We start from the raw sequence: 27,984 nt of genomic DNA on the forward strand, positions 1-27,984 counted from the left end.
GCTCAGCAAAAGAATTAATAGAATTTTCAGATAAAAGAGAATACCAGGTTAATGCACCCTTGGTGAGTGTTTCTCCAAATTTCTTGACCAGTACTGATTCAATTTCTTGTTTGTTCAAGTCGTTGCCTTTCACGCCTGTTGTAAATGCAGTCACGTGGTCACGTGGGTCTGTAGTACCATCATATTTCGGGATGTCAGGCATTTTGAACTTTTTCGGAATTGGAAGGGGAGCAGCACTTGGCTTCCATGGTTGTTGTGAGTATTTGTCCATGTCTACTCCTTTTATTACAGGCGGAACTCCAGGGATTTGCTCAATACACTCATTTTGTTCCTTAATCTGTTTCTGCAAGGTTAATACTAAATTTTGCAAATATGAATTATTTGAATTACCTGGTCCCCCTTCCTGTGGTTCACTGGGGGTTGCTCCGTTTCCAGAATTATCAAGACCAGAACGGGGATTCTCCAATGTATTATTATTAGGAGTTGGTGTGGGTGGTGCAGCAGGCAATCGACTAACAAGTGCCTGAAGAGCTTTGCCGACCTGTGCATCAATTAGCTTTTGTAAAGCTTCAGTTGTAACTCCTTCAAAGTGTTCAGATTGTTCTTGTTGATCAGCACAGGATTCAGTAACAGGAGTGCCTTCACGAGATTGAAGTGGTGAATCTGGAGGGCAGGGAACCACGTCACCTTGATTTTGATGGATTTGATTTTCATGGTTTCCCAATGTGTTATTACTGTTATTGTCGGTGTTGTTGTTTGACATGGTGACGACAATGGACAAGATATAGATTAAAAGAAAAGATTATCAGATTTCCGGTAATGGAACCAATTTGTTTAACCAAAAATCTGAGTCTTTGGTCAAAGCTTAAAAAGAAATTCGGGTTACTGATAATCAGGAGACGAAAATAAAATACTTTTGAGAATGATGGTAAAACAGTAAATAGTTTTGTATTTCAGTAAGATCCCAATAATATTTCGTATCCTTACAGATGGTGAGTTCTTCTCCTTTTATAGATAATCCTAGGAGAAGAGGTAATGTCTTTGTCTTAATGAGGCAATTATGAGCAATAAATGACATTAAAAGAAACGTTACTCAATCATTTCTTTTTAAATATCAAATATTCTAACGTATTTGATATTTAATGCTATATTTAAACTCTTTTACGTCATCAGATTCGTATCTTCAACTTCTTCCGATCTTCGGTTTTTAGATGACTTGGATAGGTACGAGACTCGTACCTATTTTAGTAACGGTCCGCACCAATGTTGCTTTTTTTCCCTTATCTGTTGTCACCCGTACCTCTTGGCTATTTATTGTGTTTTGACCGTTTGACCAGTCCACGTGTCATGCCACATCACCTACAATGTAAATTCAGTTTTTTCCCAATACACCGCTGTAGCTGCAGTTACGTTTTTGCTCGTGTAACTGCTCAACCTTTAGAGAAATTGAAATTCCAATTTTTAGGTGCAATTCTTTCTTTCGTTTTTTTTATTTTGTTTATTTTTTTATTTAGGTGTCGATTAAATGGTGATAAGAGCTGGGGCCTGGGACAGTTTTAAAACTGCTTAAGTCATGATTTGGTACAAGCTGTTGTGACTAGAGTACTATGAACCCTTTGGAATATTCTGTAGTTGTCTCTAAGTTTGAATCTATTTGGCGTATGTTTCTACTTTGATGGTAGCGAAAATTGTGAATCGGTTATATGTTTTACTTGTCATTTTAATGCAATTCTGGTTTGTTTACTGATTCGATTCGAGTGCGAGAGGGTCTGGTGATGACATAAGTTTCAGTCTCGTCGAGTAAAGGAATGCGGTGTTGGCCTATGCATGAAATGTCCTGTTTCCAGTTCCTCTGAGTTTATTGTTGGACTCTGTTGTCAACTTTATTGATTTTCTTTCTAGTTTATGCTGAGAACATTTGAATTTCGCAAGGCAATTCGAAATTATAACATTGTTGGATTTGTTTGCACCTTTCAGCTTGATGCATTTTTTTGCCTGTTAATTCATTACATCCTCTAATTTTGAAATCCATTATAGTAAGTAGTCGTGCTTATTTGGTAAGAGATAAGACGCTTTGACCAAATTTATTGCGAATTAAAATTGACTCGCAGCTGGTCCGTATAATTTTCTGATTTGCTCGCTTATCCGTGTTGACTGACTGAAGTCCTCTTGATTCTATGACTGTTGGCTGAGTTTAACTAATCAATTCATTCATGCGAGGTTTTTTTTTAGAAATCTTCGACCATCTCCTTGAGGTCTAAACATGAAGTGAACCCGTAGTGTCCCTTCAATGCGCCTGTTTGATCGTTATTGGTTTGAGTCTGCACAATTCATGTTTCTTGCGTTGGATGCTAATTGTCATGCGCATTTTGGTTTCTTTTCATGACTGCCTGGGATTCAGAGGCCTGAAACAATATGTCTTTGTTCACTATCCAATCAGCAAATTAGCTTTTTCTTTAGTGTGAAGACTATTGGAAAGATTTAGGCAACTCATAAATTGTTTGTGGAATTGGAATTCGTCGTGCCTTCGTTTAGTTAATTCGTCATTTTCTTGGTGCAATTTGTGGCGCTTTGTTTCGATTTTATCCTGTTGGAACTATGAGGAGTTGATACTGATGAAACTCGTTGAGCTCTTTGAATACACTGGAAACTTGTTGCATGTTGAATTGAAAAGCTGTTTTGTTGTGAGATGGATTTGTTTGAGCTTGAATAATTTAAGTTGAAAGATTGTTAAAGATTAAAAACCAAACTTAGGATCATAAAATTCTCCATTAGTTAGACTTTTGGATGTTAATTGATATCTTCAGAATCAAGTTAATAAGTTGGGTCGTCCAGGGGTGTCCTATGGCTCTTATCATTTTTTAATCCATCTTTCTTTACCTTTGCTCCTCCTCCTTCTATTTTATTCATTTGTGTCTTTTGCCAAGTCTTTTATCCATCATTAACATATGTGTCCTCTCGGATGGTTACTTTGTCATATACTGTCATTTTGCTTATGTGGATGAATTGTTTGAATTGGGCCGTGGGAGTTGGGAGAAAGACTTAGCCCATTAGTGTTAATTTGCTTACTTATTTAGGAATTGGGCTTGGTCTAAATACATGAAAATGATAAGTTAAAAGAACATGACCCCGAGTTGAATTTATTTTAGTTTTTCTCTTATTTACTTATTCTCGTTTTATTATTATTCGCTAGGAGCATATAAGGCCGACCACATTTGGGTAGGTAAGCTTTAGGACTTCTGTTAATTGTGAGGCAAGATGTTGTTCCCTTAGTTAAATTTATCCGGGGAATGCCCCGAAGGATTTGTATATATTTTATCCGGTGTATGCCCTGAGGTATTTGTTAATGAAGACCAGAGATTGGATGACGTGAGGAAGCGTAGAATAGAACTTTAATATTTTCTTTTGTTTATTTTTATCTTTTTAGGTGGGGACGACCTCTAGCCTCTTGTGTGTGCGTGTGTGTTTTTTTTTTACCTCAATTGAATATTTTAAAAGCCAATTAGATCGAGTACACAACCATGACCTTCACGGGACTTAGGAAGTGCCTAACACCTTCTTCCCGAGTCAAATGAACCCCTTACCCAAATCTCTGGTGTAGACTTAGTTTGGAGTCTAAAGTGTTTTAAAGGAAAATTATTTTAAAAATGGTGACCTGGCACACCGAAACAAATATCAGGTGGCGGCTCTGAGTTAATCCTTTTGAGCACTATCTTTTGTCACTTTCAAAATTGAAAAACCCTTGTTTGAGCTTTACAAAATCCTTTTATTATTTTAAAGAGGGTTTAGTGAGGTTTTGTAAAAAAGGGGTGTGAAACTTCTAACTTGAAAAAGCAGTACTTAGGACAGCCGGAAATCTTGCCACCCCAATAAAAGAGTAGCTAGTTTTTTTTTTCTCTTAAATGTTTTATATTGTTGTGCTAAAACGGCTAAAAAATACTCTTAATATGTATTATGATATTTTTCGTTTTAGGCGAAGCCCACATGATTTTTTTGGAAAAGGCCTCACACCATTAAGAGATTCATACACCTTATATGTAGGATTCCAATCTTTTCAGTTACTAATGTGAGACTTTGTTCGCGCACCCAACAATCTCTCATCGAATTAAGTTACATGTGGCCCCCTACCACGATCCACGAGTTTTTCCCTCGAACTAAGTTTCATTTGACCATTCCAACGGTCTACGGGTCAATTTTCGAGATTTACTATGTGCCACATTGTTAGAGTAATATGGCAACCGAAGCCCGCAACTAGCTTCTTCTTGTGTGCGGACCGCCCTGCACCATCACTTTGCTTGCACTCGTCCCACCGAACCTGGGATTTGATACAAGTTGTGCTAAAACAATCCAAAGATATTTTTAGTATAATGTGATATTGTCTGCTTCGGGCCTCTCTCTCTCTCTCTCTCTCTCTCTCTCTCTCTCTCTCTCTCTCTCTCTCTCTATATATATATATATATATATATATATATATATATATATATATATATATATATATATATATATATATATATATATATATATATATTTAATTTACGAGTTTATAAGAGAATGCGAGCTTCCTAATAGTGCACTGATTCCCACCAAATTATTGTTATATTTCGAAATGTCTGATCGTACCGCTTCATTCGCAAACACTGAAGGCAATTAAGTCTGGGGACTCGATTAGAATGCGAAAGTTCATTTTCTTTCTATTAATAATTTTTTATATTAATTACTAAAGTTATAGCTAGGTTAGAGTTTGCCCATTTGGATTGACTTATTTTAAGGGTTTTTAAGCCAAAATAACTTTTAAGTCATTTTGTAGTGTTTGGATAGAGTAAAAAAGTACTTTTAAGCTCTTATTTTTTTAGCTAAAATGACAAAAATAAGCCAAAAGCTAGAATTCCTAACTTATGGCTTAAAAACTATTTTGATTTAAAAGCCACTTAAAATAATGAAGAAAGCTTGGTTAACACATTCCTTCAACTTGTCTAAAAAAGAAAAAGAAGGTGCGGTCAAGTTTAAACTTAATGGCCTTAAAAACTTTTACAAATTAAGTATATCTATCTTTTTGTCCCCTTCTTTAACTGATGGTTTTGGATGTAAGCCATTTATGCTAATGATAAGATCAATGGTAAAAATAAAAATAAAAAAATCAAGAATTAGATCAGTCTTTTGTTAAAAGCTTCAAATAATTTTACTCTTTATTCCAAACACTAAATCAGTCTTTTATGAAAAAGCTTTAAATAATTTCACTCTTTAGTCATATTTGGCCATTAATAAACATGATTCCGAACACATGTAATTATTTGCTATCTCTCCTGCCACACCAATTACATGGGGGAGGAGAATTGGAGGAAAAGAGGAACAGTAAGAATCGAATTCACACTTATCATGTGAAAAGCTTCTACTGATATTACTAAGGTATAAGTCTTGTTGATCACGACTATTCAAATAGTAACTTCACGAGTTTGAATCAATAATTACCTGAAATTCAAGTCAGCATTGACAAAAATTTCTTAGTTTCTTGTAGTTGTCCCAATTTTTTTTTCACATATCATATTTCCTTCTTGTTTTAAAGGAAAATCTTATTGAACATATCATATGATAAAAATGCATCATTAATCATTATCATCATCATGCACGTTAATTTGTGATATTGGATACTCAAGTAGCCTATCTCCCTCTCCTTATAATTAGCCGAAAGGTTTTGCTCATGCTCGCATCTGTGCCTTCCTTTCTTGATTGTGTGGTGGTGCTGTGCAAGCAATCAATTTTATGCAAAAATATATTTATAATATGCATTAATTCTTTTACAATTCTAGTTTAATTAATTGATCTCATGTTATTACTTATTGTAATTTTAAGTTTATTTATCGACATTCACCTTTTTAGTGCAACTTAATATAAACCATACAAACTATTGTTGACATTCACCATAAATAGTTTTTTGGGTAATGAATACAAAAATAGAATCTTCAAGTTTCTTAATTTTTTTTATACTTGAAAATTGTATAAAAAGTAATTTAAATCACAATAGTTAATAATTTAAAATATGTTTTAAAAAATACTAATTAAAATTTCTTGGTCAAGGAAAGACCTCTTTTGACTCCCCTAAATAGTAATAATGTCAATGTATCACATAACATGAAACAAAGGAAATAATAGCTAAATTTTTTTATAATTTAACTTTTTTTACAAAAATATATATCTTGTCGTTGAATGAATTAACTACATTTTTTTAGGGAAAAAGGTGGAATTAACTAATCACGAAAAGATATTGTAGAATAATGTAAGGTTTATTCATCCTTAATTTGAGATTCTGGGTTTAAACCAAAAAATTATATTACTCTTCGATAGAGAATGCTAAACTTCAGTAATGGATATTTTTACGACTTAAGTTTATATTAGTTGAACCAGTAAATTTCATATAAAATAAAACTTTTATGCAGGAAGAACACTCAATCTGCTTGCTTTCCTTTTTAATCGCAAAGGTTCTAGTCGTAGAGTTTCTATTTGGGTTCAGTCTGCTTGCTTTTCTTTTCTCTTTCTCCCTATTTATTTACTTTTTTATGTTTTTAAATTCACTGATAGAAAATCATTTACTGGTTTCACTCTTAAAATTTTGTCATTCTCTATTCTCATTGGTTTTTTATTAGGTTTTAACAACCTTTTATTTTCTTGGGGCAATTCTTATCTTCCCGTTTCAACAAATTCTCTCGTTTTATCGTCACTGTGATGACCCAAAAGGTCATCTCATATTTTAAAACTCAATTTGGGTTTTCGAGACCTTTAAAATTTTATTTTACTTCTTCTCGATTTGCGTGCGCAGTCCGAACGCGTTTCTAGAAAGCCTTTATGTGAAAATTTGAGAAAATACTAAGTTTTACCTTTAAAATTGATTTAAATTGACTTCGGTCAATATTTTGAGTAAATAGATCCGAACCCGTGATTCGACAGTCCCGAAGGGTCCGTAATAAAATATGGGGCTTGGACGTATGCCCGGAATTGAATTCCGAGGTCCCTAGCCTGAGAAATAAATTTTTGAAGACAATTATTAAACTGAAAATATAATGGTTTTTAGAAATTGATTAATGTTTGAAGTTCTTGGTATCGGGTCCGTATTTTGGTTCCGGAACCCGGTACAGGTTTAATATGGTACTTAAGTCATGTTTGTGAAATTTGGTGAGAAACGGAGTTTATTTGACCGGATTCGGACCTTTGGTTGAAAAGTTAGAAGTTTTGAAACTTTCTTGGAAATTCATGCAATTTGGTGCTAAATTCGTAGTTCTAGGTGTTACTTTGGAAATTTGATCGCGCGAGTAAGTTCGTATGATGTTTTAAGACTTGTGTGCATGTTTGGTTTGGAGCCCCGAGGGCTCGAGTGAGTTTTGAATAGGCTACGGAGTGTTTTGAAACTTAAGAAAATTGCTGGTATGTTTCAGGTCTGCAGGCTTCACATTTCCAAAGTCTGGCTCGCAAATGCGAGCATCGCATTTGCGATCGGTGGGGCTGGGAGGGGACCTTCGCAATTGCGAAGTTCAGCATCGCATTTGCGATAGGAACATGTCACATTTGCGAACAAGTGTTCGCATTTGCGATCATAGTAGGTCCTGGACATTCTTCGCATTTGCGATGAAATGTTCGCATTTGTGGTGTTCGCATTTGCAACTTGATCGCAAATGCGATATCTGCAACTGTTCAAAAATGATTTTGGACGGGATTTTTGATTCATTTCTCAAATTTTCAAACCCTAAACTTTAAGAGGCGATTTTCCAAAGACCCTTTCTTCCCCAAATCATAGGTAAATGATTCTTAACTTATTTCTTTCAATCTATTTTATCTTTTTACAAGATTTCATCTTAGAATCTAGGATTTTTCATGGTGGAATTGGATGTTTTTGGGTAGAATTAGAAATTTCGAAATTTAGGGATTTAGACCTCAAATTGAGGTCGGATTCCAAAATCAATTGTATATTCGGGCTCGGGGGTGAATGGGTAATCAGGTTTTGGTCCAAACTTTGAGTTTTGACTAAGGGGGTCTGAAGTCGGTTTTTGACTTTTTGGGGAAAATGTTGGGAAATTGTAATTATGCATTGGAATTGATTTCTTTAGCGATAATTGATATTATTAAGTTAATTATGACTAGATACGAGTGGATTGGAGGTGGAGTCGAGAGGTAAAGCTATAATTGAGTCTTGATTTTAGCCGTAGAATTGAGGTAAGTGTTGTGGCTAACCTTAGCTTGAGGGATTAAGTATTGTTGCCTTATTTGCTACATGTTTAGTTGTTGAGTACAGCGTATAGGTGAGGTGACGAGTATCTATACGTTGTTGCCGGGTCATATCATGCAAGTGAGTCTTATACTTGTGATCGTTGTATTTCTTTATACGTACTGTTCATGCTTAAACTGGTTATTACTTATGTTAAACATGTCTTATTATGTTTTTTTGGTATTGGATATTGGTTGAACATTGATTCAAGTTGAGATTTATATTGTGAAGTTAAATGTTGAAACGAGGTTGTTGTTTATTGATGATTCCCTGGTTGGGTGTTATTGTTTCTGCTATTTGGGTGAGGAAGAGTGTAAAACACGAATGGTGATGCCATGCAATGTTTTGTGAGTGAGTGATAAAGCACGAAGAGTGATATCGTGCCATATTCTATGAGTGTTAATGTACGAAGGGTGATGTCATGCCGTATTTCGATATTGATAATGCATGAAGGGTAATGACGTGCCGTGTTATGAGAGAGTTAATGCACGAAGGGTGATGCCGTGCCGTTTCTGTTGTTTCTTATGATAAGGACGAAAGTAAAAACACGAAGGTGATGTCGCACACATGATTTCTGTGTTATTATTTTTGTTGGTTCAAAGCATGATATTTATTGAGTTCCTGATCTGTACTATTTTCAGAATATGCGTAGTCCCCTCAGCATGTTTTCCCCATTCCCGTTATTATCTGTTAAATTTCCGTTATTTTATTTTCTAGTATATAATTTAACTGCACAGGTTTATGTTATTTGTCGTGTCCTAGCCTCGTCACCACTTCGCCGAGGTTAGGCTTAGCACTTACCAGTACATGGGGTCGGTTGTATTGATACTGCATTCTACACTTTCCGTGCAGATCCCGATACTGGACCGTACTGATCAGAGTTTGGGTTGCTGACTTCAGTCCGCAAGAGACCCAAGGTAGATATGCCGACGTTTGCAGACCCTGGAGTCCACTTCCTTATATCCTAGTTTCCCTGTTTCCTATATTTCCGGAACAGATATAATTCTTTTAAACCAGTATTTGTAGAAACTTTTAGAAGTTCGTGGATTGTGACACCAGATCTTTGGGGTAGTTGTGTATTAGTGCTTTAAACTGTTATAAAATTTCCGCACTTCATATCTGTTTAGTTTTAATTATTGCTAATTATTATTTTGGTTAATGATTAATGTGTTAGAACTGTATCTGTTGGCTTGCCTAGCATTCTAAGAGTTAGGCTCCATCACATCCCGACAGTGGAAAATCTGGATCGTGATAAGTTGGTATCACAACACTAGGTTGCCTAAGTCTCACAATCCACGAACAAGCTAGGTAGAGTCTGAGGGATCAGCACGGAGACGTCTGTGCTTATCTCCCAGAGGCTACAGAGTTTAGAAATAACTTCACATCTATTCTTCTCTGTCGTGCGATTTGATTTCTCAATGCTAATTGAACTTCTACTCTGTTCTTTTGCAGATGGAGAGAATACGTACCGCTTCATCAACTTATCAGCAGCCCGATCCCCCAGCGGCAACTCCTACGAGGGGCAGAGGAGGAGGCCGGGGCCGTGCTAGAGGCCGAGGCAAGGGCAGGGCTCAGCCTAGAGCTCGAGCAGCAACACCAGCAGCGGAGCCTCAGGTGGAGTTCGATGATAAGGTTCCGGCTCAAACCGTTCCAGCAGGGCCAGCTCAAGTTCCCGAGGGATTCATCGCTACCCCGGTACTTCAGGATGCTTTAGTCCGTCTAGTGGGCCTTATAGAGAGCGTAGCTCAGACTGGCACATTCCCTGTAGCATCAGCCGTCTCTCAGGACGTGGGAGGAGCTCAGACTCCCGCTACCCACACTCTGGAGCAGATGGCTCCTCAATTCCAAACTCTAGCAGCTCAGCTAGTGGGAGTAGCTCAGCCAGTTGTTGCGGATCAGGACGCTGGTGGATCATCTATGTCTTCTGAGGTTTTGTTGAAGTTGGATAAATTCACCAATCTTTTCCTGGTTCATTACAGTGGGGCAGCTTCTGAAGACCCCCAAGATTATCTTGACCACTGCCATGAGGTGTTGCAGAACTTGGGGATAGTAGAGACCAATAGGGTCAACTTTGCTGTATTTCAGATGGTAGGGTCCGCCAAGAGATGGTAGAATGATTTTGTGTTGACTAGACCAGCTGGGTCCCCTGCCTTGACTTGGGTCCAGTTCTCTCAGCTATTTATCGAGAATTTCCTTCCTATCACTCAGAGAGAGGACTACCGCAGGCGGTTCAAGCATCTTCAGCAGGGTTCTATGACTGTCACTCAGTACGAGACTAAGTTTGTTGATTTGGCTCGTTTCTTATACTACCCACCGAGAGAGAGAGAGAGAGAGGAGATTTATTGAGGGACTCGCTCAGCCTATCAGATTGTAGATGCCTAAGGGGACAGGGAGCGAGATTTCTTTTCAGGCTGCGGCCAATGTGGCCAGGCGGGTTAAGATGGTTCTAGCTCACGGGAGTGGTCAGGGGTCCGACAAGAGGCCTCGTCATTCTTGTAGGTTCAGTGTTGCCTTGTCTGGAGGCGGGGATTCTTTTGGTAGAGGCCATCCTCCCAGGGCATTTCATTCTGCACTTCAGGCTTCTCACGGTGCTTCAGGTGGTCGTTGCTCTCATATGCAGTACTCTGATCAGCTACCCTATAGTGCATCACCAGCTCCTATCAGTGCACCTCCTCTCTAGAGTTTTTAGGGTGGTTACTCAGGCCGTTAGGGTCAGTTTCAGGGTCATCAGTCTCAGCAGCCGAGGTCCTATTATACTTGTGGCGATCCGAGGCACATTGCTAGATTTTGCCCTCAAGCATCGGGCAGTTCTCAGCATCAGGGTTCTCATGCCATGGTTCCGGCACCGGGTGTCCCACCGCCCTCTCAACCAGCTAGGTGTATGGGTCAGGAAGTTAGAGGTCGAGGTCAAGTTATTAGAGGTTGTAATGACCCGACTGGTCATTTTGAGCATTTACACTTCGTTCGGTAGTTTGGGGGCACGATTGGCTCCGTATGATGTATTAGGACTTCTGTGCAAAATTTGGGTTCATTCCGAGTTGATTAAGTTTGATTTAAGGTGCATTTCGTCGTTTCAATATTGTTATATGTGTGTTTTGAGGCCTCGAGTAGGTCCGTATTATGATATGGAGCTTTCTGGTATGTTTAGACGGGGTCCCGATAGGCTCAGGTGAGTTTCAGATAGGTTTGGGTTGTGTTGCGCTCGTTTTTCTTATGTTTCGCGTCGTTTCTTCAAGCATATTTGTACCACATTGAACAAATAAGCTCCGATTTCTGTTTTTATTGAAGCATAAGATCTGTATCGTAATTACGGAGCCATAGCAAAAAGAATCGTCAAATTTGGACATCTTATGAGGATTTTATGGTCATTTTACTAAGAATTGTGTTGCCAGATTTTTCAGATTTATTACAAAATTGCCACTGCTGCGTATTTAAAAATTTGCACTATTTTCAAATATTGAAACCAACATATCTCCTTCAATATAAGGTCAAATGGAGTGATTCAAGAGCATAACTTGACTAGAATTTCACAAGGAATCCATTAGAGGAATCAAAAGTGAGTTACGAGATCTTTTGGTACCAAAAATGAGGCAAAACAATGTTAAAACGAGGATTTTATGCATTTAACATATTTTGAGTTGGGGAGCTCGGAATTGGGAAATTTTTCGAGGTGCTTTTCAGCATATGAAATGGGTTAAGTGTTTTCTACTCGGTTTTGGTTATATTTCATAAATCTATCTTCGATTTTAACTTTTGGTTGATAAATTTTAAAGAGGAAATTGGGGGGTTTGGCCTAAAGTTTCATAATATGAACTTTTGAGTTTCGAACACCGATTCAGAGTCAGATTTGAGTGAAACTAGTATGGTTGAACTCGTAATTGAATGGGTTGACGGATTTTGTAAGTTTTGTCGGGTTCCGAGGTGCGGGCCTGGGTTGGGCTTTTTAGTCGATTTTGGACTTTTGATTAAAGATTCGACCTTTTTCTATTGGGATTGGTTCCTTTAGCATTGTTTGATATATTTGAGTTGTTTTTGTTTAGTTTCGAGCCATTCGATGGTTGGAACGCGCGTGATGGGATTTTTGGGCATCGCTTGGCTTGCTCGGTGTTAGAATTGGCTTGTTTAAGATAAGTAACTCTTCTAAGCTTAGTGTTGAGGGTATGAAACCCCGAAATACATGTTATATGATTGGTATTGAGGTGACACACATGTTAGGCGGCAAGCGTGTAAGCGTGCACCCTGTGAAATGGGACTTTGTTGTTCCCATGGCCCTGTATAGTGGCCCTATTTTATTGATATTTGTGTTTTCATCATGTGATAAAGTAATTAAGCTGTCAATCATGCTAAATATCATGTTTAGGCTTTATGCTGATATTGTTTGTAACCATAGTGGTTATTTCTTACTGTCATCTCACTGATTTCCATTGATATTTTGTATTCAGTCATATTGATGCATTCATATCGTATCTTAGTATCAGCTGTTGTTGATGCATCATATCATTGTTGTCGGGCTAGTTTTATGACATTTTGAGCCCGTGAGCGAGATTGGAGAGAGTGATGACTCAGTGAGGCCGAGGGCCTGATTGTGGGGATATAAATATATATATATGGATCGGGCTGCATGTCGCAACAATATATATGTATAGTTCGGGCTGCACACCACAGTAATATATGGATCGGCCTGCACACCGCAATGATGTATCGATCGGGCTACACACTACAATGATATATGGATCAGGCTGTACGCCGCGTCGATATTGGGTCGGCCTGCACGCCGCAGCGATATAGCGCTTGGGCTATAGGAGCCCCTCCGGAGTCTGTACACCCCCAGTGAGCGCAGTCGACTATATATATATGGATCGGGCTGCATGCCGCATCAGTTATTATACAGCGCTGAGTGATTTAGTGTTCTGAGTATTGAGCTTAGTAAGAGAGGATGCAAGGTAATAAGATTGAGTACTCTGAGAGTGTGAGCACATATTTCATCTCTGAGATACATGACATTCACATGCATACATGACATACAAGCATAGAGATGCATTCTTCCTCATGCTATATACTATCACGCCATTCATGACTTATTATATACATTGATATGTGGGTATGAAGAGTCACTTTATACTTGTTATTTGGAAAGAAAATGAAAATTTTTATTTATTGTGGAAAGGATATTTGGAAAATTATAGTTTTCAAACTTACTCGTACTTTTGGCATTTTCGGTAAGAGATCTGGGATTTTCTTTCACTGAGATATTTGAAAAGCATGACCATTTTCTGGAACTATGAACGAGCTGGGTATTTTACTTTTGAGATATCTCTTTTATACTTGCATTTATGTTGTTACGAACTGTTGTGAAAATATTGGCTTTGGACCAGATCCTGTGTTAGCTCGTCACTGCTTTCAACCTGAGGTTAGGTTTGTTACTTTTTGAGTACATGGGGTCGGTTGTACTCATATTGCACTTCCTACACAGTGCGTACAGATCCCGGATGACGATGCTGCTACGTTTGATGGTTGTTGGATTTGAAGGCGTACCCGCGTTCTTGCTGTAGCTGCCTCTTGTTCACGGTAGCCTTAGACTATAAAATTCTGTTTATGTACTTTTCAAATAGACTGTGTAATTGTTCCATTGTTTCTTTGTAAACTTCATTCGTAGAAGCTCATGATTTGTACTACCAGTCCTTGGAAAATGTATAAGCTTTAGATAATTCTCTTCTTTAATTGTTTTATTAAGTTAAATAAAACTGGATAATTATTAATTGGCTTACCTAGCGGGTTGGGTTAGGTGCCATCATGACTGGTGGATTTTGGGTCGTGACAAGTTGGTATCATAGCTCTAGATTCATAGGTTCTACAAGTCATGAGCAAGTGTCTAGTAGAGTCTTGCGGATCGGTATGATGGCGTCCATATCTATCTTCGAGAGGCTACATGACATTTAGGATATACTTCCCATCTTTCTTTCCTTATCGTGCGGTATTGATTCAACTTGAAACGTGACTCTTTGAATTCCTTTCACGCATTCGTATGCGCATATGAGCGCTCGGTATCAGCTGTACATCGATGGCTTGTGATTCCATGGAAGAGGTGCGAGATGTTATTTTGGTATGCTGATATGGGCCAGTCTGGAGGACTTGAGGTCGAGTTTTGACTGTGGTTTGAGCACAGAGGTGTTGATTGTGTGAGCACGTGCTTTTGGATTTATATGTCCGACAGTATCCCTATTCATAGAATTTATGGCTAGATGGCTACGTGATGAGTATGATGTGACTACGAGATATGTTCATATGCTTGAATGTGACGAGAATGGTCTTCTTGGAGTGTAGAAAGAACTATTTGGTGCTTGATTTCCATCTTGATTTAATGTATAGTCCTGAGTTATGAGTTTGTTGAAGGGTCTTTTCATGTTGATTAGTTGAGGAGTGAAGTAGATTTCATATCGCTATATGAGTTCAGACTCAAGAAGATTAAGTGATTGCATAATGTTTATGACCGTGGAAGGGTATAGAGAGAGGTCGATTTGAGGAAAAGCAGGTGGGCTATCTCCTGCGGGGTATCCTGAGGTTTGTGTGATCCCTATGATTGTTTATTGAGAGTTCTCTTTTACCAGTGAAATATGTATTGCAATTTGAGTTTGGATTGCTTATGAGAGTGGACTTGACTGTTATGAGGATGAACGCGAGATTTGCAAATTATTTGAGGTATTATATGGTTTATGTTGCATGAACTTATGGAGGATTTAGTTGAATCTCACTGCGATATTATGGTTGTAATAAAGTATAGGCACTGGGAGTTATGGTGTGTTTTGATCTATGGCTTTGAGCCAAGTGGGGGAGTACACTATTGATAAGTTGATTTCACGGTTATGTGTTATATTGGTTTCGATTTGAGGTATACTTGTGAATGAGTTATGTTCTGCAGAGGGTGAGATCGATGATGACTTGAGTAAAGTAAATTCTGGGTAAACTTTATGAGTATATGAGAATCACGAAATGATTTGAGTTATTATTGGTGAAGGATGTAATGTGTATGGAGAAGGAACATATTTGGTTGCATTAAGGTGGAGTTACTTCCTTGTGTGTTGGAGTGCTAATGGGGCACCGGTCATTCGGTCCATTTGGTCAGTCTAATTGAGATTTGAGCAGAGTGGAAGACTCTCGAGAATGGTTCAAATGAATTCAAGATTTGAGCGTGGCAATTTGGAATCTTCAGGATGTGTTTTTGGCTAGAAACTGAGATTCATATTAGAGGATGTCAGGACTTGTGGCGTTTCTATATCATTATGGATTCTACATATTAGTATCAGGAAGGCGAATGTAATGACTTTAGATTCGCAGAAGGTCTATTCAGAGTGGGTATCTCGGTTGTGATACTTTTGGGGTGATTAAGAGAGCATTCAACGGCTTATGAGCCTTAGGGCGGTGTGGTTTATGCTAGGGTCTCGTGTGGTGAGTTTTGGTTGAGGATTGTGGTATTATGGTAAGGAGAATTATCAATTTGAAGGTAATTCAGAATGAATTAGGATAAATAGGGCAACTTGGTAGTAGGTTGGATCGACATGGTAATGGATGCGATTGGCTCTTTTGGTCCTTATGAGGTAGTGAGTTTCTACAGGTGTTTTGTGGCAGTACTCTTGGATTTTGGTGGCCGGCATGGCTTGGTTGAGTTAGAGAGATTTAGTTATGACGGTTTGGTTATTTGCAAATGGATTTTGGAGAGTTCTCGATGGTTTCTACCACGTTTTGAGATGTATATTTTCTACTGGCGTGAGGAGCATGTAATGTATAGTGATTTTCTCCGGATGAAATCAAATGGAAAGTTCTTGGCTAATTAAGTAAGTAGCTGTTTGTGACTCGGAGTGGATTACAAAGTTCTAGTATTTTTCGTATGATGGCATAGTATATGCGGTGTGTTGTGTAGGATTGAGATTTGCATGTGTAAGATCACGGTTCAGTTTAGAAGGGGAGGTCATGAGTCCTTAGGCAACATGGACAGTTTCAGATGACTAGGTAAATAACATTACTATTTGGTATGGCTTGATGAGAGTATACATTTCAGAAGGGGGGATGCATTTTGATTTATGGATACTTTATTGGTATTGCGACACTCTCCTAGTTGATCGACTGTTGGTGTTCAAATTTTGCTTTATGACACAGAAGAATTATAGAGGTATTCCTCATGGGTTGATCGTGTATGAGAGATATGTTAGACATTCAGGCGGTGGCGTTGGGATCAGATATGGTGATTCATGGGTTATATGGATTTGGAGACTAGGAGCTCTCAGGAGTAGATTGTTGCATGATTATGGACTGTGAAGTGTGGCCGAAGCTAGCCAGGTGATAGTATGTGTTATGATTTAGTCATTGTGGACTTTCGAAGGATTATTTATCTATTTGTGGGTGACCAGAGTTGATTTGGGGGTCCATTGGTAGGACCCATTAGGATGTGTATTCTACAACGAGTCGGATTGGTTAGCTCTATACTGCTATTGTTGAGGGATGTGCCATTTGGTTATTGTTGAACTTATTCGTGTTCTGAAATGATCTATGAGTTACTCTTCTATGCTCCAAGGAGTTGTGATTCGTTGGTTATATGCACATATAGTGCGGTTCTATTTGAGCTTTATAGCGGAATTTGAGCGAGATGAGTATTGGGTATTGCATGATTTATTGCGTGTTGGCTATGTTCTTTCCTGATTGTGGTATTGCATTATTTTCTCTCCATGGTTATGGTAATGCACTTTGGGTGCTTGATGTCGAATTTTGCATGGTTATTGATTTTGAGCGGGGTGGCTCGAGGTACATAATATGGACCAACATTTGGATGGGTCACGCATTGTAGCGGAGTTATGCTGAGACATGATCTTTTGTGTTAGATTCGTGTATTTTGGTTTTACGGTGTGTGATAGGTTCTTAGCATTGCTTTGTAGCGGTACCTATTGAGCTTGCGAGATAGTTCCTTTGTCTGAGTCATTTTCCTTGATTGAGTACATTTGGAATGTTACTTATTGGTGCACGGATTGCACGAGTTGCGGCTTTAGACTGTATTAATGTGTCATATCACTAGAGTGATTATGTTAGATGGAATGAGGTCATCGTACCTAGAATGGTACTATCGGATCAGACTGCGGTATATTTGGAAGGATATTGATGTTGATCGGCTTAGAAATTTGCTATAGTTCTTATCAAAGGAGAGGCAATTCCATAACTTGTTGGTCTGGAGAATGGTTATGAGTTTATGCGTGTTTCTTTCATCGTTGGTAGTATATGAAGGTGTTAGAATGAGGCTCTATTTGATCAGAGGTTTATTACCGGTATTGGGTTATTTTGAGCAGCTACTATGATTTGAAGTTATCGTTATGAGTGTTTGAGTTATATGGTATATCATGCGATTTCATCTTGAGTTATGGCTATGGCTTGATACAGCTTGTTCAGACTTATACAATGTGTAGATGCGAGATTCTGATCTTATAGAAAATTTTGGATGTGGAAATTAGATTCAAAGGCTTATGGGCTAGGTTGGATTAAGAAATTTCATTCATGTTGTGTTATCAGATCTATATGTGATAGGGTGATATGGGATCACCCTGGGGTATGTGCATAATTAGGTTACACGATAATTTGATGGCTTTTGAAACAATTCTAGGCATGTTCAAGGACGAATGTATGTTTAAGTGGGGGAAAATGTAACGACCCGACTGGTTGTTTTGAGCATTTACACTTCGTTCGGTAGTTTGGGGGCACGAGTAGCTCCGTATGATGTATTAGGACTTGTGTGCAAAATTTGGGTTCATTCCGAGTTGATTTGATATGTTTCGGCGTGAGTTTTTGGAAGTCGAAAGTTCGAAAGTTCATTAAGTTTGATTTGAGGTGCATTTCATCGTTTCGATATTGTTATGTGTGTATTTTAAGGCCTCGAGTAGGTCAGTATTATGATATGGAACTTTTTGGTATGTTTAGACGGAGTCCTGAGGGGCTCAGGTGAGTTTCGGATAGGTTTGGGTTGTGTTGCATTCTTTTTTCTTATGTTTCGACGTTATTTCTTCAAGCATAAATGGTACCACATTGAACATATAAGCTCCGTTTCTGTTTTTATTTAAGCATTAGATCCGTATCGTAATTACGGAGCCATAGCAAAAAGAATCGTCAAATTTGGACATCGTATGAGAATTTTATGGTCATTTTACTAAGAATTGGGTTGTCAGATTTTTCAGATGAATTACGAAATTGTCACTGCTGCATATTTAAAAATCTGCACTATTTTTAAATATTGAAACCAACATATCTCCTTCTATATAAGGTCAAATGGAATGATTCAAGAGCCTAACTTGACTATAATTTCACAAGGAATCCATTGGAGGTATTAAAAATGAGTTTCGAGATCTTTTGGCATAAGAAACGAGGCAGAATAGTGTTAAAACGAGGGTTTTATGCATTTAACATATTTTGAGTTGGGGAGCTCGGAATTGGGCAATTGTTTGAGGCATTTTTCAGCATATAAATTGGGGTAAGTGTTCTCTACTCAGTTTTGGTTATATTTCATGAATCTATTTTCGATTTTAGCTTTTGGTTGATGAATTTTAAAGAGGAAATTGGGGTTTTGGCCTAAAGTTTCATAATATGAACTTTTGAGTTTTGAACACCGATTCGGAGTCGGTTTAGAATGAAACTAGTATGGTTGAACTCGTAATTGAATGGGTTGATAAATTTTGCAAGTTTTGTCGGGTTCTGAGGTGCGGGCCCGGGTTGGACTTTTTGGTTGATTTTGGACTTTTGATTAAAGATTTGACCTTTTTCGATTGTGATTGGTTGCTTTAGCATTATTTGATGTATTCGAGTTGTTTTTGATTAGTTTCAAACCATTCAAAGGTTAGAACACGCGTGATTGGATTCTTGGAGCATCGCTTAGCTTGCTCGGTGTCGGAATTGGCTTGTTTCAGATAAGTAACTCTTCTAAGCCTAGTGCTGAGGGTATGAAACCCCGAAATATATGTTATGTGATTGGTATTGAGGTGATGCACATGCTAGGCGACGGGTGTGTGGGCGTGCACCCTGTGAAATGGGACTTTGTTGTTCCCATGGACCTGTATAGTGGCCCTATTTTGTTGATATTTGTGTTTTCATCATGTGATAAAGTAATTGAGCTGTCAATCATGCTAAATATCATGTTTAGACTTTATGATGATATTGTTTGTACCTGTAGTGGTTATTTCTTACTATCATCTCACTGATTTCCATTGATATTTTGTACTAAGTCATATTAATGCATTCATATCGTATCTCAGTCTCAGCTGTTGTTGATGCATCATATCATTGTTGTCGGGCTTGTTTTATGATATTTTGAGCCCGTGAGCGAGACTGTAGAGAGTGATGACTGAGTGAGGCCGAGGGCCTAATTGTGAGGATATAAATATATATATATGGATCGGGCTGCACGTCGCAATAATATATATATATATGGATCGGGCTGCACGCCGTAGCGACATATAGATCGGGCTGCATGCCGCAGCGACATATGGATCGGGCTGCACGCCGCAACGATATATGGATCGGGCTGCACACCGCAGCGATGTAGCGCTTGTGCTATAGGAGACCCTCCAGAATCTGTGCAACCCCAGTGAGCGCAGTCGACTATATATATATATGGATCGGGCTGCATGCCGCAACAGTTATTATACAGTGCTGAGTGATTAGTGTGTTGAGTATTGAGCTTAGTAAGAGAGGATGCAAGGTAATGAGATTGACTACTCTGAAAGTGTGAGTACATGTTTCATCTCTGAGATACATGGCATTCACATGCATACATGACATACAGGCATAGAGATGCATTCTTCCTCATGCTATATACTATCACGTCATTCATGACTATTATATACATTGATATGTGTGCATGGAGAGGCATTTTATACCTGTTATTTGGAAAGAAAATGAATTTTTTATTTATTGTGGAAAGGATATTTGGAAAATTACAGTTTTCAAACTTACTCGTAATTATTGTGGAAAGGATATTTGAAAAATTACAGTTTTCAAACTTACTCGTACTTTTGCCATTTTTGGTAAGAGATTTGGGATTTTCTTTCATTGAGATATTTGAAAGCACAACCATTTTCTGGAACTGTGAACGAGCTGAGTATTTTACTTTTGAGATATCTCTTTTATACTTGCATTTATGTTGTTACGAACTGTTGTGGAAATATTGGCTTTGGACCCGATCGTGTGTTAGCTCGTCATTGCTTTCAACCTGAGGTAGGTTTGTTACTTTTTGAGTACATGGGATCGGTTGTACTCATACTGCACTTCCTACACAGTGCGCGCATATCCCGGATGCTGATGTTGCTACGTTCGATGGTTGCTGGATTTGAAGGCATACCCGCGTTCCTGTTGTAGCTGCCTCTTATTCACGGTAGCCTTAGACTATAAAATTCTATTTATGTACTTTTCAAACAGACTGTGTAATTGTTCTATTGTTTCTTTGTAAACTCTATTCGTAGAAGCTCATGATTTGTGCTACCAGTCATTGGGAAATGTATAAGATTTAGATAATTCTCTTGTTTAATTATTTTATTAAGTTAAATAAAGCTGGATAATTATTAATTGGCTTACCTAGAGGGTTGGGTTAGGTGATATCATGACTGGTGGATTTTGGGTCGTGACAAAGGTGGAGGTCAGGCCGCTAAAGGTGGAGGCCAGCTAGCAGGAGGCCGTCGTAGGGATATAGTTCAGAGTGGTGAGGCCAAGCCCTGATGTTATGCTTTCCTAGCTAGGTCTGAGGCCGAGGCATCCGATACCATTATCATAGGTATGGTTTCAGTTTGCAATAGAGATGCTTCAGTTCTATTTGATCCAGGGTCTACATACTCCTATGTATCATCTTATTTTGCTACGTATTTGGTTGTGCCTCATGATTTTTTGAGTGCTCTTGTATATGTGTCCACACCGATGGGTGATTCTATTGTTTTAGATTATGTCTATCGCTTGTGTGTGGTTATTATTGGGGGTATTGAGACCCCTGTAGATCTCCTACTTCTTGATATGGTCGATTTTGATGCCATTTTGGGGATGGATTGGCTGTCACCTTATCATGTCATATTGTACTGTCATGCCAAGACTGTGACCTTAGCCTTGCCGGGGTTGCCTGGAATGGAGAGGGACTCCTGGTCATTCTACCAGTAGGGTCATTTCTTATATGAAGGCTCAACATATGGTCGAGAAGGGGTGTTTGACTTATGTTCGCGATTCTAGTGCAGAGGTTCCTTCCATAGATTCTGTACCAGTTTTTTCGTGAGTTTTCAGAGGTATTTCTTGCAGACCTGCTAGGGATGACACCCGCCAAGGATGTTGTCTTTTGCATTGATGTGGCTCCGGGCACTCAGCCCATTTCTATTCTGCCATACCGTATGGCCCCGCTAGAGTTGAAAGAATTGAAGGAGCAATTTCTTGATAAAAACTTTATTAGGCCCAGTGTCTCGCCTTGGGGTGCGCCAGTATTATTTGTAAAGAAAAAGGATGGATCGATATGGATATGCATAGATTATCGGCAATTAAACAAAGTCACCATCAAGAACAAGTATCTATTGCCGAGGATTGATGATTTATTTGATCAGCTTCAGGGTGCAAAGGTGTTTTCAAAGATTGATTTGAGGTCTGGCTACCATCAGTTGAGGTTTAGGGCATCCGATGTCCCTAAGACAGCTTTTCGGACTCGGTACGGGCATTATGAGTTCCTAGTGATGTCATTTGGGTTGACAAATGCCCCGGCAAGATTCATGGATTTGATGAACTGAGTTTTCAAGCCCTATTTGGATTCTTTCGTGATTTTTTTTATTGATAATATCTTGATCTACTCCCACAGCCGAGAGGAACATAAGCAGCATCTTCGAGTCGTTCTTCAGACCTTGAGAGATGGCCAGTTATATGCTAAGTTTTCGAAATGTGAGTTTTGGTTGAGTTCAGTTGCTTTCTTGGGTCACGTTGTATCAGTAGAGGGTATTCAAGTGGACCCTAAGAAAATTGAAGCAGTCAAGGATTGGCATAGACCCACATCAGGTACAAAGATTTAGAGTCTCTCGGGCTTGGTAGGTTATTACGTCGGTTTGTGGAGAAGTTTTCATCTATAGCAGCCCCGATGACCAGGTTGACCCAGAAGGGTGCCCCGTTCAGATGGTCGGATGAGTATGAGGTGAGCTCTCAGAAGCTCAAGACAGCCTTGACTACGGCACCGATGTTGGTATTGCCCACGGGTTCAGGGCCCTATATAGTATATTGTGACATATCTCGTATTGGACTTGGTGCGATATTGATGCAGAATAGTAAGGTTATTGCATATGCTTCATGGCAGTTGAAGATTCACGAGAAGAATTATCCAGTTCATGACTTGGAGCTAGTAGCCATTTTTCACGCACTAAAGATTTGGAGGCATTATTTATATGGCGTGTCGTTTGAGGTGTTCACGGATCACAAGAGTTTGCAGTATTTGTTCAAGTTTTGAGGTAGTGAAGGTGGTTGGAGCTATTGAAAGACTATGATATCACCATCTTGTATCATCCCAGGAAGGCCAATATGGTGGCCGATGCTCTGAGTAGGAAGTCGGCTAGTATGGGTAGCCTTGCGTATATTCCAGTCGGTGAGAGAGCACTTGCTTTAGATGTTCAGGCTTTGGCCAATCAATTCGTGAGGTTGGATGTTTTCGAACCCAGTTGTGTTCTAGCTTGTACAGTCACTCGGTCATCCTTATTTAAGTGTATCATGAAGCAGCAGTATGATGACCCTCATTTACTTGTCCTTAGGGACACAGTGCGGCATAGAGATGCCAAGCAGGTTACAGTTGGAGATGATGGAGTTTTGAGGATGCAGGGTCATGTTTGTGTGCCCAATGTGGATGGACTTCGGGAGAAGATTCTAGAGGAGGCCCATAGTTCCCGGTATTCTATTCATCTGGGCGCCGCCATGATGTATTAGGACTTGCGGCAACATTATTGGTGGAGGAGGATGAAGAACGTTATTGTTGCATATGTAGCTCAGTGTTTGAATTGTCAGCAGGTAAATTACGAGCATCAGAGACCTGGTGGCTTGCTCCAAAAGATTGAGATTCCTGAGTGGAAGTGGGAGCGTATCACTATGGATTTCGTTTTTGGACTCCCACGAACTTAGAGTAAGTTCGACGCAGTATGGGTTATTGTAGATAGGCTGACTATGTCAGCGCATTTCATTCTTGTGGCAGTATCCTATTCTTCGGAGCGGTTGGTAGAGATTTATATCCGTGAGATCGTTCGTCTTCATGGTATGCCTGTGTCTATCATTTTTGACCGAGGTACGCAATTTACCTCGCATTTCTAGAGGGTAGTACAGTGTGAGTTGGGTACACGGGTCGAGTTGAGCACAACATTTCATCCTCAGACGGACGGACAGTCCAAGCGTACTATTCAGATTTTGGAGGATATGCTCCGAGCATATGATATTGATTGACTTTAGAGGTTCTTGGGATCAGTTCTTGCCATTAGCGGAGTTTGCCTACAATAATAGTTACCAGTCGAGTATCCAGATGGCTCCCTACGAGGCATTATATGGTAGGCGGTGTCGATCGCCTGTTGGATGGTTTGGGCCGGGAGAGGCTCGGTTATTGGGTACAGATTTGGTACAAGATGCTTTGGATAAGGTTAAGATCATTTAGGATAGACTTCGTATAGCTCAGTCCAGGCAAAAGAGTTATACCGACCGTAAGGTTCGTGAAGTGGCATTCATGGTCGGTGAGAGAGTGTTGCTTCGGGTGTTGCCCATGAAGGCCTTTTGAGATTCTTGATCGAGTGTGAGAGGTGGCTTACAGACTTGCGTGGCCACCAGGCTTATCAGCGGTACATCCAATGTTTCATGTTTCCAAGATTCGGAAGTATCATGGCGATCCATCCCACGTATTAGATTTCAACACTGTCTAGCTGGACAAAGATTTGACCTATGATGAGGAGCCAATAGCCATTTTAGATAGGCAGGTTCATCAGTTGAGATCCAAGAGTTATCCTTCAGTTCGTGTGTAGTGGAGAGGTCAGCCTGTTGAGGCAGCTACCTGGGAGTTCGAGGACGAACGATTGTTTTAGAGGTGAAAAATGTGATGACCCAAAAGGTCATCTCATGTTTTAAAACCTAATTCGGGGTTCCGAGGCCTTCAAAACCTCATCTTACTTCTCCAGGATTTATGTGTGCAGTCCGGGCGCATTTTCGGAAAGCTAAAATTTGAGAAAATTCTAAGTTTTGCCTTTAAAATTAATTTAAGTTGACTTCGGTCAACATTTTGAGTAAATGGACCCGGATCCATGATTCGACGGTCCTAGAGGGTCCATAGTAAAATATGGGACTTGGGCATATCTCCCGAATTGAATTCCGAGGTCCCTAGCCCGAGAAATGAATTTTTGAAGAAAATTGTTAAATTAAAATATAATGGTTTTTAGAAATTGAATAATGTTTGATCTTTTTGGTATCGGGCCCGTATTTTGGTTTCGGAGCCCAGTACAGGTTTATTATGGTATTTAAGTCATGTCTATGAAATTTGGTGAGAAACAAAGTTTATTTGACCGGATTCGAACTTTTGGTTGAAAATTTAGAAATTTTGAAACTTTCTTGGAGATTCATGCAATTTGGTGCTAAATTCGTAGTTCTAGGTGTTACTTTGGTGATTTGACCGCGTGAGCAAGTTCGTATGATGTTTTAAGACTTGTGTGCATGTTTGGTTTGGAGCCCCGAGGGCTCGGGTGAGTTTTGAATAGGCTACGAAGTGTTTTGAAACTTAAAAAAATTACTGGTATGTTTCAGGTCTGTAGGCTTCGCATTTGCGAAGTCTTGCTCGCAAATGCGAGCATCACATTTGCAAATAAGCTTCGCATTTGCGATCAATGGGGCTGCAAGGGGACCTTCACAATTGCGAAGTTCAGCATCGCATTTGCAATAGGAAAAGGTCGCATTTGCGAACAAGTGTTTGCATTTGTGATGATAGCAGGTCCTGGACAACTGTTCAAAAATGATTTTGGACGGGATTTTTTATTCATTTCTCAAATTTTCAGACCCTAAACTTCAAGATGCGATTTTCCAAAGACCCTTTCTTCGCCAAATCATAGGTAAATGATTCTTAACTTATTTCTTTCAATCTATTTTATCTTTTTACAAGATTTCACCTTAGAATCTTGGGTTTGTTATGGTGGAGCCGAGTGTTTTTGGGTAGAAATTAGGAATTTCAAAATTTAGGGATTTAGATCTCAAATTGAGGTCGGATTCCAAAACCAATTGTATATTCGGGCTCGGGGGTGAATGTTTAATCAAGTTTTGGTCCGAACTTCGAGATTTGACCACGGGCCCGTGGTTGGTTTTTGACTTTTTGGGAAAAATATTGGGAAATTGTAATTATGCATTGGAATTGATTTCTTTAGCAATAATTGATATGATTGAGTTAATTATGACTAGATACGAGTGGATTGGAGGTGGAATCGAGAGGTAAAGCAGTAATTGAGGCTTGATTTTGGCCGTGGAATCTAGGTAAGTGTTATGACTAACCTTAGCTTGAGGGATTAGGTATTGTTGCCTTATTTGCTACATGTTTAGTTGTTGAGTACGACTTATAGGTGAGGTGATGGGTATCTATACTTTGTTGTCAGGTCATAGCATGCAAATGAGTCTTATATTTGTGACCATTGTGTTTCTTTATACGTATTGTTCATACTTAAACTGGTTATTACTAATGTTAAACAAGTCTTATTATGTTTTTCTGGTATTGGATATTGGTTGAGTATTGACTCTAGTTGAGATTTATATTGTGAAGTTAAATGTTGAAACGAGGTTGTTGTTTGTTAATGATTCCCTGGTTGGGTTGTTATTGTTTATGATGTTTGGGTGAGGAAGAGTGTAAAGCACGAAGGGTGATGCCGTGCAATCTTTTGTGAGTGAGTGTTAAAGCACGAAGGTTGATGCCGTGCCATATTCTGTAAGTGTTAATGCACGAAGGGTGATGCCGTGCCGTATTCCGATATTGATAATGCACGAAGGGTGATGTCGTACCATGTTATGAGAGAGTTAATGCATGAAGGGTAATGCCATGCCGTTTCTGTTGTTTCTTATGGTAAGGACGAGAGTAAAAACACGAAGGTGATGCCGTGCACGTGATTTCTGTGTTATTACTTTTGTTGGTTCAAAGCATGATATTTACTGAGTTCCTGATCTGTACTATATTCAGAATATTCGTAGTCCCCTCAGCATGTTTTTCCCCTTCCCGTTATTATCTGTTAAATTTCCGTTATTGTTATTTTCTCGTATATGATTTAACTGCACAGGTTTATGTTATTTGTCGTGTCCTAGCCTCGTCACTACTTCACCGAGGTTAGGCTCGGCACTTACTAGTACATGGGGTCGGTTGTACTGATACTGCACTCTGCACTTACTGTGCAGATTTTGATACCGGCTCGGGTTGATCGAGATTTTGCTATTGGTCCGCTGTCTGGAGACTCAAGGTAGATCTGCCGGTGTTCGCATACCCTGGAGTCCACTTCCTTATATCCTACTTTCCCTGTTTTCCTATATTTCCGGAACATATGTATTTCTTTTAAACGAGTATTTGTAGAAATTCTTAGAAGTTCGTGGATTGTGACACCAGATCTTTGGGGTTGTCATGTATTAGTGTTTTAAACTGTTATAAAATTTTCGCACTTCATATCTGTTTAGTTTTAATTATTGCTAATTACTATTTTGGTTAATGATTAATGTGTTAGAACTGTATCTGTTGGCTTGCCTAGCATTGTAAGAGTTAGGCGCCATCACGATCCCGGAGAAATTAGGGTCGCAACGGTCACAGTTGGTTTTCATTCTTATCACTTCCGTAATTATGGTTAAACAAAAAATCACATATGCAAATCTAAATTGTGTTATTTTGTTAACACTTAGTTCCGTCTTATTAGCCTTAGGTTCAAACCATGACAAACCAAAAGGTTTGACTAAGTCAAAGTATTTAATAGGATTTTTCTCAACAGTTGGTGCTGGATTATTATTCGCTCTTTATCTCCCATTAATGAAAAAAATATATAAAAATGTTTATTGTTATTCTATGGTTGTGGAAATGCAAATGGTAATAGAATTAGCAGTAATGGTTTTGGCTACCGCGGGTATGACTATAGACGGTGGATTTTTGGAGATAAAAAAAGAGAGCAAAAATGTGTTTGATTTGGGTGAAAAAGCTTACTGATTAACGGTGATATTTAACGTGGTGACGTGGTAGTTATGTTTTATGGGTACGGCTGGAATGGTGTTCTTGACAAGTTCGTTGACAGGGGGAGTTTGCATGACGGCGTTAATGGCCGTTAATGTATTGAGTGGGGTTATAGTGTATGGGGATAATTTTGGTGACACTAAAATAGTTTCAACTTTGTTACGTGTATGGGGATTTTCTTCATATTTATATGGAATGTGTATGAAAATGAAAGAGCAGGAGAAAAAGAAAGAGACTATATAGATTGTAACACACAATGGTTGAGGCTAATGGTCACGTGCTAAATGGTTATCTTTTTCTTCAAATTCATATCATATCAATTTTTTTTGTTAGTTTATTATATATATATAATCATCTTACTCTCTTTACAATTTTGGTTTCATTAGTTAATTTTTGATATTTTTCTAAGGACATTAAATTGAAATACTAATGTTGTTAGGATTCGCATATGTTACATAAATATAGCAAAATTTTTAACATAGTATAAATTAAT

The 27,984-nt window shown here is 38.8% G+C and overlaps 1 pseudogene; it reads left to right on the forward strand.

The window, feature by feature from the left end:
- The first annotated feature begins 989 nt into the window (after positions 1-989).
- Positions 990-27,734, forward strand: LOC107825305 (putative purine permease 4; annotated as a pseudogene).
- The last annotated feature ends 250 nt before the right edge of the window (positions 27,735-27,984 follow it).

The sequence above is a fragment of the Nicotiana tabacum genome, chromosome 1 (assembly GCF_000715075.1).
Source record: "Nicotiana tabacum cultivar K326 chromosome 1, ASM71507v2, whole genome shotgun sequence".
Taxonomy (NCBI): Eukaryota; Viridiplantae; Streptophyta; class Magnoliopsida; order Solanales; family Solanaceae; genus Nicotiana; species Nicotiana tabacum.